Source organism: Melospiza melodia, chromosome 18 (assembly GCF_035770615.1).
Source record: "Melospiza melodia melodia isolate bMelMel2 chromosome 18, bMelMel2.pri, whole genome shotgun sequence".
Lineage (NCBI taxonomy): Eukaryota > Metazoa > Chordata > Aves > Passeriformes > Passerellidae > Melospiza > Melospiza melodia.
In genome coordinates this window covers 221,770-234,951 of record NC_086211.1, presented here as the reverse complement: position 1 = coordinate 234,951, position 13,182 = coordinate 221,770, and the positions used below count along the sequence as shown (strand labels likewise).

General features: G+C 41.0%; 1 long non-coding RNA gene across 3 annotated transcripts in view; it reads right to left on the bottom strand.

Moving 5' to 3' along the window:
• The window catches only part of LOC134426473 (uncharacterized), a 47,176-nt gene that overhangs the window by 32,807 nt on the left and 1,187 nt on the right, over window positions 1-13,182 (bottom strand). The gene's annotated exons all lie outside the window — the stretch shown is intronic.

Below are 13,182 nucleotides of genomic sequence, written 5' to 3'. Positions count from 1 at the left end.
AGCCTACATGGATAGTCTCTCTTCTCCTTAATTATTAACTTTGCTGTAGTAAAAAAAAAAAAGTGTTTAGGAATTCCATCAATATCAACAAAACTTTTGCATTAAAGTACTGAACTAAAGATCATCTGATGAAGAAGCAGCATTCACTTTTGCTTTATTTAAATGAATGAAAGGATAACTATAGTTCTATGGATACTCTTGTGCAGCTTCTTAAATTCGAAAGACTGCCAGAAATTATGCTTGACTTATTATCTGATTTATTATACCAATCCTAAAAGATAGGAGTGGAGCCAAATAAATTGGGAGTTTAAAGAGCTCACAGGCCCTTCAGCAAGACACAGACCTTCAGGGATGGCAGCAGCTCTGTTCGTTAACATGGTGCTCAGTATACTGTTTTGAAATGACAGTGTCTCTTCCTGTCAAGAACTGTGCACCAGCTGAACCCTTCAGTGATGTCACAGAATGCTGCTTGGCAGGCTCTGCTCACAGCAGTGCTAGAACTGCTTTGGAGACAAATGAAGAAATTCCATATTTACTTCCCTTAGCACATTCTGTGTCCGTCCTTTCTTTGGTCATAATGATGAGCCTGTATTCTGTGAATGCTGAGCTGCACTATTTCTCATCCATAAGATCCCCATCAGGTAGAATGCTACGGGGAAGTGCCAGCCATGGATTTTTCAGAGTGGTCCCCAAGATTTGCCTCACTATTGAAAATGCATCTCTCCAGAGATCACAAACTAAAGCAGTAGCTGTTCCTGGGCATTACGTATCCCAAGGCACCTCGCCCAGCTATTTATAAATTACATCGCTAAACAGGGATTGCCAGAGCTTCTTCTTCCACCAGTGTTTTTATTCTGATTCAGCCTGACCCTGACAAACAGTAGCTTCCCTGAAAAAGGCATAGTATGTTCTGTTTTCCAAGTAATCGGCAATCTTTGATCCATCTTGATTTAAGAAAGCCACAATCTTTGGGTGTATTCTGCTTAGGATCCCAAGGGCTTGGGACATGATACTGACAGAAGCCAGTGAATTATTCCAGCTGAGCCTAAAAACAACTCAAGCTTTTGTAGATATAAACCAAAAATGACCATACTCTCATTCTGGAAGAAACTGTGGTATTAGAAAGCATAGGTTTGACAAGACAAGCTGAAACCTACTCTTCAGATTCCAGTAGGTCTATGCCATATTAATTATTTATCAATATGTTTTCTTAAAGTAGTGTCTCTATGCCTTTAATTTTCAATTCCCTTAATGCTAGGAGGATCTCTGCTGGCAACACATAAATTATTAACAGAGTTAAAACAATATTTGTTTTGCCCCAAAAACAGTTTTGAATGCTGTCCTCATACCAGTTAGATTTTTCTGAAACTTTAATGAAGGCCTCTAATTTCCTCCAGACTCATGGCTGAGGCACAGGCTTCACTGGGCCTTTGATTTGGCTGTGTGAGCACCACATCCTCACACTGTTCATCCCACTGGGGCTGGGGGAGTGATCAAGCAAAACAGCTGTGATGAGGCAGGAGAAACAGCAGCATGTCTATAATTGGGAATTTCAGTTGCTGAGTTCAGAGGTTCTGTTTTTCTAGTGACTGTTCTGCATTTTTTTGTTTCAGCAGCTGTCCCTAGGCTCAGCAGAGAGAGCCCATGCTTCACTCTGCTTGGAATACTTTTCTCCTAACAAAGAAAAATACAGTGCAGTTCCTTTAGTCTACAAGAGAGCCATTTTGATTCAGCAAAAGGATACTTGAAACATCATGGGTCTAAGAATTTTATGCAATCTCAGCCACTTCTCTCTCTGCCAGGGAGCATATAAAAAATTAAAACCCCAGACATTGCTTCTTGCTCTTCTAGGCCCTAATTACAAATACATTTTCAAAAGGAGGAGTCAACTTAAGCCTAATATTGTGCGAAATCTCATACTTTCAATACAGTCGTCGCTTGATGTGGATTGGTAATTGGAGCTGTGGAATCAATTTTTCCCACACTTGAATCACTCAGATGGGTATGAAATGTGTTGTATTCGTTCCACGCACATTTACAGTTCTGCACTTTGCTTGGAGTGCAATGATCATTCTGATGTATTTTTTATAACAGAGCAACATTTCCTCAGACTTTGATGTTTCATGTACAGAGCTATTATAACCATTTGCCATTTAGGTGCATGATCCATGGCTAATCTCCAAAGCTTTGATGCATGCAATAATTATTACTATTGATGTCATTGTACCATATTTAAAATATGAACATCTCATTGTAAGTCTACAGCTAACAGAAAAGAAAGGCAATCAATCCACACCAAGACAGAAAATTCCCTGTTGGTAAACATCTGAAAGCTTGTAAGGTGACATTCCACAGGTTCCAGTGAGGCACTGACTGTGAGCGCAAGGGCTCTGAGAGCAGAAGGCAATGCAATGTGTGTGCTGGCCTCTGCACTGAGAACAGCTCTGGGAAATTGAGAATGGGGGTCTCCAGATGACATATTCTGACAATCTGTTTTTGAAGTTTGACCCTGAATTCAGGCACATGGCATGTTTCAGCACCTCCTGCACCTAGGCCTCTGAGTAATTTTATCTGTGCCCTGTGGCACTGGCATTCTGGAGACCAATATTCATTCAAACCATGGTTTCCAAACCTGACTAAGCAGAACACCTGGAAGTGCCTCAGAGCTCTCTCCTGCCTTTTTATGAAATCTGGACCTGAATAGATTGTTAATTGGGATATTGTCTAGAATATTTTCAATGAGGGCAGAAAATGTGTGTGCCTGTATTAACACTTTCAACTTGCTAAAATGTACCTTACAGGTCTCTAATTACACTGAAACAAACTGCATTAATGTATCTAGTTAATGGTCCATTTATGCTACTGGCAACTGTTTCTGGAAAATCAAATTAACAACTCTGAACATATGACTAATAGGAAAAACATTATGTTTTGATTGTACATGAATGTTAATGGTTAATAAATTTTCAAAGCTTCTGTATCAGAACAAAATTAATATTTCCTTTAATTGCCTTAGCATAATGCTGTAACTGTGGAAAAACTTACTAGAAAATAATGACAGAAAGTAGACAAATGTCTTCTGTCTAAAAAGTCACATGGGTCTGAATGCACTGGAAATAGTCTGCCTGGAGCACACAGGACAAGATTTGTTTGCTTCTGAAAGGTGGAAGGCTGGAGCTGCTGAGCTCGGCTGTGCTCACGGATACCTGGGATCATCCTGCAGCACAGTCTGGCTTACACAGCAGCTGACACTAAGCTAATGCTGTCACCCTGCTAGACAGCAACAACTACAGCCAGTGCACAGTCACAGACACAATGAAGGATGGAATGCCATGCATGGAAAATTGCAACTACCTTTTCTTACTATCTGAGGTTTCTCATTTTGCTGCTCAATCACTGTTACACGCTCAGTGACTACTAGCTCTGTTAGACCACAGCTTGCTGTAGGCAAAGACCATACACATATACACTATGTGAAACTGTCTATAGCAATAGAAGTTTACATCCCACTGGATATATTTCTTCTGAATACCAGAGCAGAAAACAGCAGCTGATTCCTACAGAGCAGAAAGGTAGAGAGTGTGACAGAATAGCAGTCAGACCTTTATCACATTATTGCATCTGAGTGGTGCTTGTAAAACTGTCCCTGCATCATGCCTCCAGACAGATTTCTCCTCTTTTTTCCCAAAGAGGCCCCAAAATATCTCAGGGCTAGGTTCACAACAGCTCTCCCCAACCAGGCAAAGAATGAGACACTAGCACCCTTTTTGTCTACTCAGCACTCCCTCCCTTCCTGTCTGGGATCTTTTTTGCCAACCAACTACTCAGAAGAGTGGAGAAATTCAGCTATAAGGAGCAGTCCCAAATTCTTGCAGCAAAGTGCCAGAGTTGCTTATCATCTGGATACACAGAAGAAATATCTGTACAGTATATAAATCACCTGTCATCATCCTCTCTGGAAAACTCATTATTATAATAGTCTAATCATTGTGATATCCAATGGCATTATTCCTGCTAACATTAATCCTTATTAGTTCATCTAGCATTAATGTACATGTCACAAGTATTTCCACATGATTTTCCAGGCTTCTTGTGTGCTTTAGACCATCCTTGTTTCTGCTTCAAGGAAAAAGATGTTCATTCATCACCTGTAAGACAGGCACTGAAGTGCCCAGACTTCAACCTAAGGAATCCCTCCCTTAGGTTTCCCAGTGTCTTCCTCTTAGTGAAATACATATATCATACCCCACCACCTTGCAAGTTCCTTGGTATAGGGGATCTGTGTTTTCATATTCTTATTTTGTAAATATACCACAGAACTGAGGCTGAGTTCAGCATCAGTGTTCAACAAGTAGTAACAACCTGTCCACAACACCGGAGTCACAAAGTCCTTTCAATATGCAGGGTCAGCCTTTCAAAGGGAGAGAAGCACTGGGATTTTACATACCTGCTTTTCTGCGTCTGCACTCTCCCCTGGGGAGCAGTGTGGGACCAGCCTGCAGGCAGATCCCCCAGTACCAGACACTGGTGTCAGTCTGCAGCAGGCGGCACAACCACTACCAAGAGGCAATTTCTCCTGTAAGAACAGGAGTGGGGATCACTCTGCTCAGCCCGGGCATCTCATCACAGAGCCACGAGTGTTACTACCAATTCCTTCAATGCTGTTTTACGTTTCACTAGCTCTGCCTCAAACATGGCTGGAATGTAAAGCAGAATTCCAGGCGAGGAGCATCAGCTAACCCATGCTGCCCTCCTCAGGAGCCGAGCACAGCCTGCACAGGGAATGATGGGCTGCTTAGCATAAACAGGCACACCATAAATTTCATTTTAGTAAAAGTTAAAGAGCTTCTCAGAAGGAAGGGTCTTGTCTACAGCACTAAACATGCTCGTCTTCAGCTGAAGCTCAAGGACTGAGAATAAGCCTTTCTTTGCAACAAACAGGCACTCAGGAAACACAAAAGGAGACAAAAGAGCTCCTTACATCCCTACCACAGGGACTCCTAAAACCAGCTTCAAGACCAGGGATTCAGTTCCACACTAAGAACAGCCACACTGGTGCAGCAGACAGGAAAGTGAAACAGCATGTGTGACTTGGACGCCATTTGTCACAGAGATTTTTAGTTTCTCATAGTGAAGAAAAGAGCAGAACATAAAATTCAAATTTTTAAGTTCTATATAGTGACAAACTAGCAAGTGAATTTAACTACCAAAATATATTTCACAGCCAGTAATGGATACTGTAAAGTGTAAGCTGGTACTAGGATTATTAGAGTCTATCAATTTTTGGTTTTGTATTAAAGTTGCTTTTTCCATCTGTTGAAAGTGGCTCTTTGTGATTTCACAAGGCATTACACTTTATGTGTCTCATTTGCTGTACCCAAAGGAATTTCATTCTGCTACATTAAGAAATACCTTGGTACAATGGCTAAGCTTTTAACTTTCCAGAACACACTGTTTCATGTCTGTCTGCATCCTAGCAGTTACTTCCTTTAAGTGTCTCATTTATACACACACATGCACATACAAGATATAATTCACATGTCATATTGGCTTTGTCACAATGAGGATTCTGTCTCTGTCCCTTTGTGACCTCTGTGATCACCATCCCAGCTTCTGCCACATGTGTCCAGAAGGGACATGCCTGATTTCTGAAACATGCTTGGATCTGTAGCTTTTGTTTTGCTCTGCACCACACACAGGTGGATAAATGGGAAACTACACTGAAACTCCTTTTGCTGAGAATGTCCCACAAATGCACACTGCAAACACAGAGAGTTGTGCCTTCATTCTTGTGAAAATCTCATTTTTTCATTTTACAGCAACATACGTTCCAGCAGGGTGTTCCCATGCCAAGGCACAGCTACCTTTAGCAGAGGATCACCCCAGTCGTATTACTAATACAATCTACGACAAGTGTCATCACAAAACCCACTTCCAGATGCATATTCTATTCTTTCTTAAAAGCCATGGCAACCAAATAACTGTAATTATGCCTCAGTAGCAAGTCCAGTCTCCAGTTCATCCAAAGTTCACAATGCCCCCTTCTCCCTGCACATTTGTCCTTCCTTTTATTCTCACAATACTGTATCAGCTCAGATGTTGCTGTCATTAGATACGTATTCTGAAGGATCTTGCAACAAATTAAATTTAGGGAAGGTTTATTATACTGCTGAATCTAAGCTTCCTACGGGGTTTTTCCCACCTGCACTGTTACTTCAAAGAGCTGTTAACAGGAAGTGATGGTAGCTAGGCAGGTGACTTGAACCTGCTCCGCAACACACACTGGCAAAAATACCTGCTCTAGATGGGCCTGCTTTAGGTGGGTTGCACTAAATGATCTGCAGAGGCCCCTTCCAAGCCCAGCCATTCTGGGATTCTGTGAAAAGCAGAGACCCTACACTGACTTTTTGGAGCAATAGTGTTGTCCATGGTTCTCAAATGCAAGCTGCGTGTAAAGCATGGCTCTGGGTGACTCGTTGGAAAATATAAGTCTATTTCCACAGTGATGTGTATTACATTCCTTTAAAAATCATGATGGAGAGAATCTCCAGGGCAGAGGAAGTTGAAGCTGCACAACATTTTCATAGACTATTACAACATGAAGGGATGCTTCTTCCCTTATCCTCACTGCAGTGATCCAGAAAATTCTCTTCCACAAAAACCCTAGCCTCTCTGAACTGGAGAGTTACTCACAAATAAATGGAGGCTGTTCCTTCTCAGAATGTGCATGAAAATACATCCATTTCTATTAATTCTCCTTACCATGCTTTCCAGAGCACACTGGGAGCATGCCCTGACCTTACAGGACACCAAGGCCTCCCATTCTGGCCACACTCTCTGTATGCTTTGTGAAAAGCTTTGCTATCACAAGTATCAGGCAAGGTGGGTACACAGCTGCTCAAGAAAAATCAACCCCAAAATTCTACACAATATCTTGGAATGAGTCAGGAGGAGGCAAGCAGAGCGGCATATCTACCATCTGCCCGCATGGGAAAAATCAAAACCTGTCTCCAGTCCAAGGAGAGCACAGCCAAGAGCCCCTGATTGCTGCTGGGCAAACACAGAGCCACAACAAAGTGAAACTTCTTATTTTCTAACACAATTCAAGCAGGCACACCAAGCTACACAGAACAGACAGATGCTGGACATTGCAGACAAAACTGAGACATATGAACCTGTTGGGTTTCTTTCCTGCATTTTCTTACAGCCTCCAATATTGCTATAGTGACGCACAACACCAGAGAATATAATTGCTGTAGTGATTACTTACAGCCATTACATTAAGCTTTAAAATGCTCCTTTCAAATTGAACAATGTTTTTTTCAAAGTCAACAGCTGGTTCACAGCTTGAAAGCACCAGTTAAGATAAATTAAATTAAAAGTGTAATAAAATCACAGACTAAATTTAATTTTTGAAGCACATGCAAACTCCAACAAAGACTTTAAAATATCTTTCAAAAGCATCCACAGAAACAAAATACAACCAACAATTGTGGTGCGCGACCACTGTGCTCATTAATAAGAATGTGATTTAGGAACACAGATAAATGTGTATACTTAGAGCACAAAACAAATTCATGCAGCATTTATAGCTCTATTCAGGGGATGAATCAAACAGTTTCAAATGAGATTTTTAAATCCTGGGAGGAAGGCAAAAATGTTTATATATATGTATAAATATTCTTCCTCTTAATGTACATAAATGTATATAAAGTGTGGCTGATGAAAATTACACGTCCCAGCCCTTAGCAGAAAAAGGGAATCTTGTGTGAGTGCAAGATCAGTACAATGGCAGGAGCCTGCCTCTTGAAATGCACTATTGGAATGACAGGTAAGCCTTACATTTCCAGAGTGTACATCACCACCTAAATGCCAAGAGACTTTCCTGTGGCCTGGCCCCATGTTTGCCATTGGGAGAACACTGTTCGCAATTCCAATGGCCTCTGCCTCACTAGCAATGAAGTGCCAAAGCTACACATCCGTTTGTATAAAACAGAAAGACATAAAGGACCCATGCCCTCACTTCCTTCCACACTCCTATCAGGAAGTCTAGTACCTGCAGCAGTGTTCCAAACAGGCTAACTACAAGCCAGCTGTCTCTGTGCCTTAGACCTTCAGGCTGCCAATCAGCTGTTCAGCAGTTGACATCCTATGGCACTTGAACAAGAAAATTATAGAAGAATCAAGAATACATATTCTACCTTCTTCATCACAACAGGGTTTTCTGCCTCATGAGAAAGGCTGTTTCTCATTAGTGCTCATTAGCAATAAGAAATATCCCAATTCAGTTTTCTTTGCACCTGCAGATATAAAGATTGTTTTAAAGGTTTGTTCTTGTGGTAGTGCATCTGCTCCATTTCCATTCCTTCTTGGGTCACAGTATGATCCAAGAAATGCTGGCTAGGCTTTGGCCTTGACAAACAGCACCTGCGCCAAGCTCCTCTTGAGCTTCTCAGAAACAGTGTCTGTTCCCAGGAAGTGATGCTGTCTAATCAGCTCCTGTTTTTAACAAACAGCCTTGGAAACTCATTTTTCTAGCCTGAATAACAACCTAAGTGGAGCAACATTTTTGTTACCGAAATTTCAAAGGAAGTTACCAAAGCGAATTGCAGCCAGGATTAAAAATTACTGTGACTGAAACCCACTCTCTTGAGACCCTATAAACAATGGTCCTGAATGAAACCCTTTGAACTCTCCTGGACTGCAGAAGGCTGTGACCAGTGACTTCCTTTTGACTGGGACCACTCAGAGACAGTGAATTCTCATTTGTTGTACCCAGACAACCACTGCTGAATGAGAAGAGAGATGCTGGGTTGATGCCTCCACTCCTTGAGGCTCAACCCTTTGCCTGTTGAGAAGATGCAAAGGCATCCAGTGTGAATCCTTCACTGAATTTGAAGGGAATTTTTCACATTTTTGTAAATAGTGTTTATGTCTCTGTGCATGCAAATGTGAATACACTATTTGAATTGTACTATAAATGCTGCTCTCCTAAATTCTTGAGTTTAGATTTTTAAGTAAATTAGGCCTGGTAGTTACTGTTGCCCTATAGTAAATGCTAAATTAATAATTTGTTAAATTGTTCAACTTGAGCTGTCAATTAAGTGTTGCTAAATATAAGAGCTGTTAAACCTTTGGGCCTAAACTGTTGGTCACACCCCAGCTCAGTTCAGCAGAGACGTCCGTTCTGAACCTTGGGACTCAGCAGGAGGGTCTTCTTTATCCCTTTTTATCCTTATCATTTTCTACCCTTACCCTTTTTCCCCTCCATCCCCCAGCCTTCACACAGATAACATTTGAGTTAATTCTGGGTTTAGACTGATTTTAGACTTTAGTTTGGTTTTTCTAGTTCTTAAACGAAGTAGTAGAGTTAACCTCGCAAACAAATTTTTTATGCTTCCACTTTTATATCAACCATACTTTTGCTGATACCTTCACTGGTGATTCTTTAAGCAACCTTAAAACACTCGTTCATTACAGTTGTAAAGATTTTATGTTTTCTTTAATGTTAAAGGAGCTGTCTGAACATATTTGCATACATGAAGGGGATTCAAGTTGATATAAGGAAAAAGAACTTTAAAATAGTCTAACTTACATAATTTCCATCCAGCAAAGGTAACTAAGGCTACACGTGTAAGCAATACTGTCTCAGTTGCATCTCAGCACAGACACATGTCCCAGATGGATATTACGTAATGTTTTTGTAAAATGTTTCCCAGTGATTTCTGAAAGTAGAACTGGGTGTGCTGATATAGCTTGCCCCAGAAAGAACACTGTGTGTCCCATACCCAAAGCAATGAGACGCATTTCAAAGTGCCATGCAAAATGTCACCTTCTCTCACCTAAAGTTATTTCATGTAGTAATATCAGGGAAATTACAACAATATGTTGTTCTACATGAAAGTACATGACAGCACTATTTGTGAGACCTGGCAGCTGCCACTCTCGGCCAAGCAGATGGCAGTGATAAAAACAGTTCAGGGAACCGGTTGATAAAGATATATCTGTCATTACACTGTCACTGCACAACTACACTCAGCTCCAAGATACCATGAAAATACATGGCTGTGTTACTCTCAATCAGGAAGACCTTGCTCATCTGAGAAAAATTATGTTTAATAATTAATTCTATACATATTTTAATCAGAATCATTCATCTCCTGTTCGGAGGAACAGAAAAAGCAATCTGGTAAGACACCCAAAATCTTTAGTCTTATGTGTTTACGCTATTAATTTTGCAGAAGAGGAGACAATCATTTCCTGTAAAGGAAAATAAGAGCCAACTATCGCTTTTATGGCAGTTATCAATTTATATTCCCATTTAAGTGCCAGAGGGCATCTTAGGTTCCATTTTCACTTATTTTTACCTTTTTTTGCATGAGTGGGGAGGCACAGGGGTGATGTCAAGTGAGTATATTGTGTGTACTGCTCATGGAAGGTACCAGTCAACCACTCCTGGAAGCAAAAACAGCCTAAGCACTGGTGGCAGGGCAGCAGCAGCATCAGCCTGTCCCCTCTTCATCCCTGCTCCTGGACACTGCCAAGACTGGCAGGCACTTACCTGCTGTGATGGGCAGTGGAGGCAATGCCCAGGCATTCCAAAAGCCCTGGAAACGAGGGAACAGATCACCTTCCCTGGTACAGAATTACAGAAAGGTTCAGGTTGGAAGGGACCACAGGTAGGTCATCTGGCCCAATCTCCCTGCTCAAGCAGGGTCATCCCAGAGCACTTGACACAGGATCATTCATGTCCAGTACATTCTGGAATATCTCCCACGAGGGACTTTCCACACCCCCTCCGGGCAATCTGTTCAGTGCATCTCACCCACACAGTGCAGTTCTTCCTCAGGGTCAGGTGAAACTTCCTATGCACCAGTGCTTTGCCTCTTTTCCTATTGCTGGGCATCACTGAGAAGAGCCTGGCTCCATCTTCTTGCCATCCTCCCTTTAAGGAGAGTATAAATTCCAAAGTACCAGATGCCAAAAGGGACGTGGCATTCCTGAGGAGCTGAGCAGCAGCCCCAAGTCCTGAGAAAGAAAATCTTCAGTGTTATTTGTTCTGCTCTGGATTGCTAGACGTGATGTTGCACTGAAGAAGGTTTCATCTTTAACAAGAACTCTAGATGAAGTAACTCATCTGAGATGACTTCACCATTCAGCACTGCAAGCAATTTACACATCTTGACTTGTGTTAGATATTTGGGGCATCTATTTAGTTTTTATTACTCCTGGCCTCAGCTTTCACACTCCTTCACAGAACAAATAACTGCTTTCTCTATCTGCTAATTCCAACAGCTGGCTATTCCTCACCAGACTTCTGCTACATTCACCTAAGGAAGAATCATAAATAAATATGTACAGACAAGCAGATGCTGTCATTTTAAAAATTGATCCACTTAATACAAATGTCCTATTTTGGACTTCAGTGGTGAACCACTGAGCATGTGTCTTGATGTAACTTTAATAAAATCCAAAAACAATCACAGACTTTGTTCATTAACTCAAATTAGCAAATGAGGAAAGAGTGCTATAAAGGATAATATTCCTATAAATATTTTTTTTAAAAAAATTAAATTCTGGACAGGCCAAATACTCTTTGGCCAATGCTCTTGTCAATAAAGACAAATGCAAGATAAGATACAGAATGTATTTTTTTTACACTTGGTGTAACTAATTATTTTTTCACCAGTGGCAGACAAGGTAACATCAATTGTGGGTTGTGGAATATATGACTGTAAACAGAAGAGCAAAATACAGATGGTTTTATCTGTATACAGATGGCATTATCTCCCTTAATTGTGTGCCTGTTTGTTTGGCTTTTTTTAAATAGATAATTTCTTTCTGAAAGTCCGTGCTAGGAGAAAAAGAGGTGGCTGGAGCATATTTAAAAATACACAGAATATAAAGAGAACAAAAAGCACAGACTATAACCCAGGAAGCAGCAGGGGAAGTCTTGGTACCAAGTTTTCTTCTATGCTTTAAGGGACATCTTTCTACAACGTTAGGCAGTCTGCTTTCCACAATCTTTAAAAAATTTACTTCTAACAAAATCAAGTTTCAGTGATGGTGGCATAATCCATGGAACTCTTTTTCCCACCAGCTTCTGCAGGTTAGACACATCACAGTAATCTTTGTTCTTTGGCAGCAGGAATTAAATTCTCTCTTCTTGACTAAAATGGAAATGTCTAGCACTGAAGTCGTCCACTTCCTTGGTCAGCCAGCTTATACAAAACATCTGCAGTAGCTTTACAGGCATTTCAAAGCTAGCATGCATTATTGCAAGGTTAACTGCTCCGAGAGACTAACCTTCCCAAATCAGCATTTGCGAATCTGTTGGGTTTTTGGGTTTTTTCCCCCCAGCAAAGATAATTTCAACCAAGCTGTTAAGATGCAGCATGATATTATGAGCTTTTCGTGGATTTTCCTCCAAGGTTAGAGGCCGAACACACAAGACTCAGTACACACCTTAAGACCTGAGCTTTATTAGCTCAGCAGATATACAGCCCCTGCAACAAGAGCTTCCTGAAAGGAGTTTGTAGCCAGGTGGGGTCGGTCTCTTCTTCCAGGCAACCACTGACAGGACAAGAGGACACAGTCTTAAGATGCACTAGACAAGTATTAGGCTGAATATTAGGAAGAAGTTCCTCACAGAAGGAGTGACTGGGCATTGGAATGGGCTGCCCATGGAGGTGCCCATCCCTGGAGGTGTTTAAGATAAGTCTGGAAATGGTACTCAGTGCCATGGTCTGGGTGACAAGGTGGTGTTAGGTCTTAGCTTCAACTTGATGATCTCAAAATATCTTTTCCAACCTAGGTGATTCTGTGATTCAAGACTATTGATGCCGTATCAGAATTGAAACTATTGCACCAAAACTGACTAGAAATAATTGTGTTCTAGTGTATACTCACAGAGGAACACTGAGGCTCCTTGAATACTCAAAAACTAAAATCACCTGAAGTGAAACTGACAAAGCTCACCCTGGCCTCAATGCTGTACTGCTGTGCTGGAGATTACTTGTTCCGACCTTGGTGTTGTTTGAAATTCCAGAAAGGAAATCCTAATCTTCAAAGTGAAACTCATGAAAATATTACTCCTATTTAAACTACAAAAACTATTATTTAGGAGAATTGTATTAACCAACCTAAATGCAAATAGAGGTTAATGTAAATGGTTATAAAAAG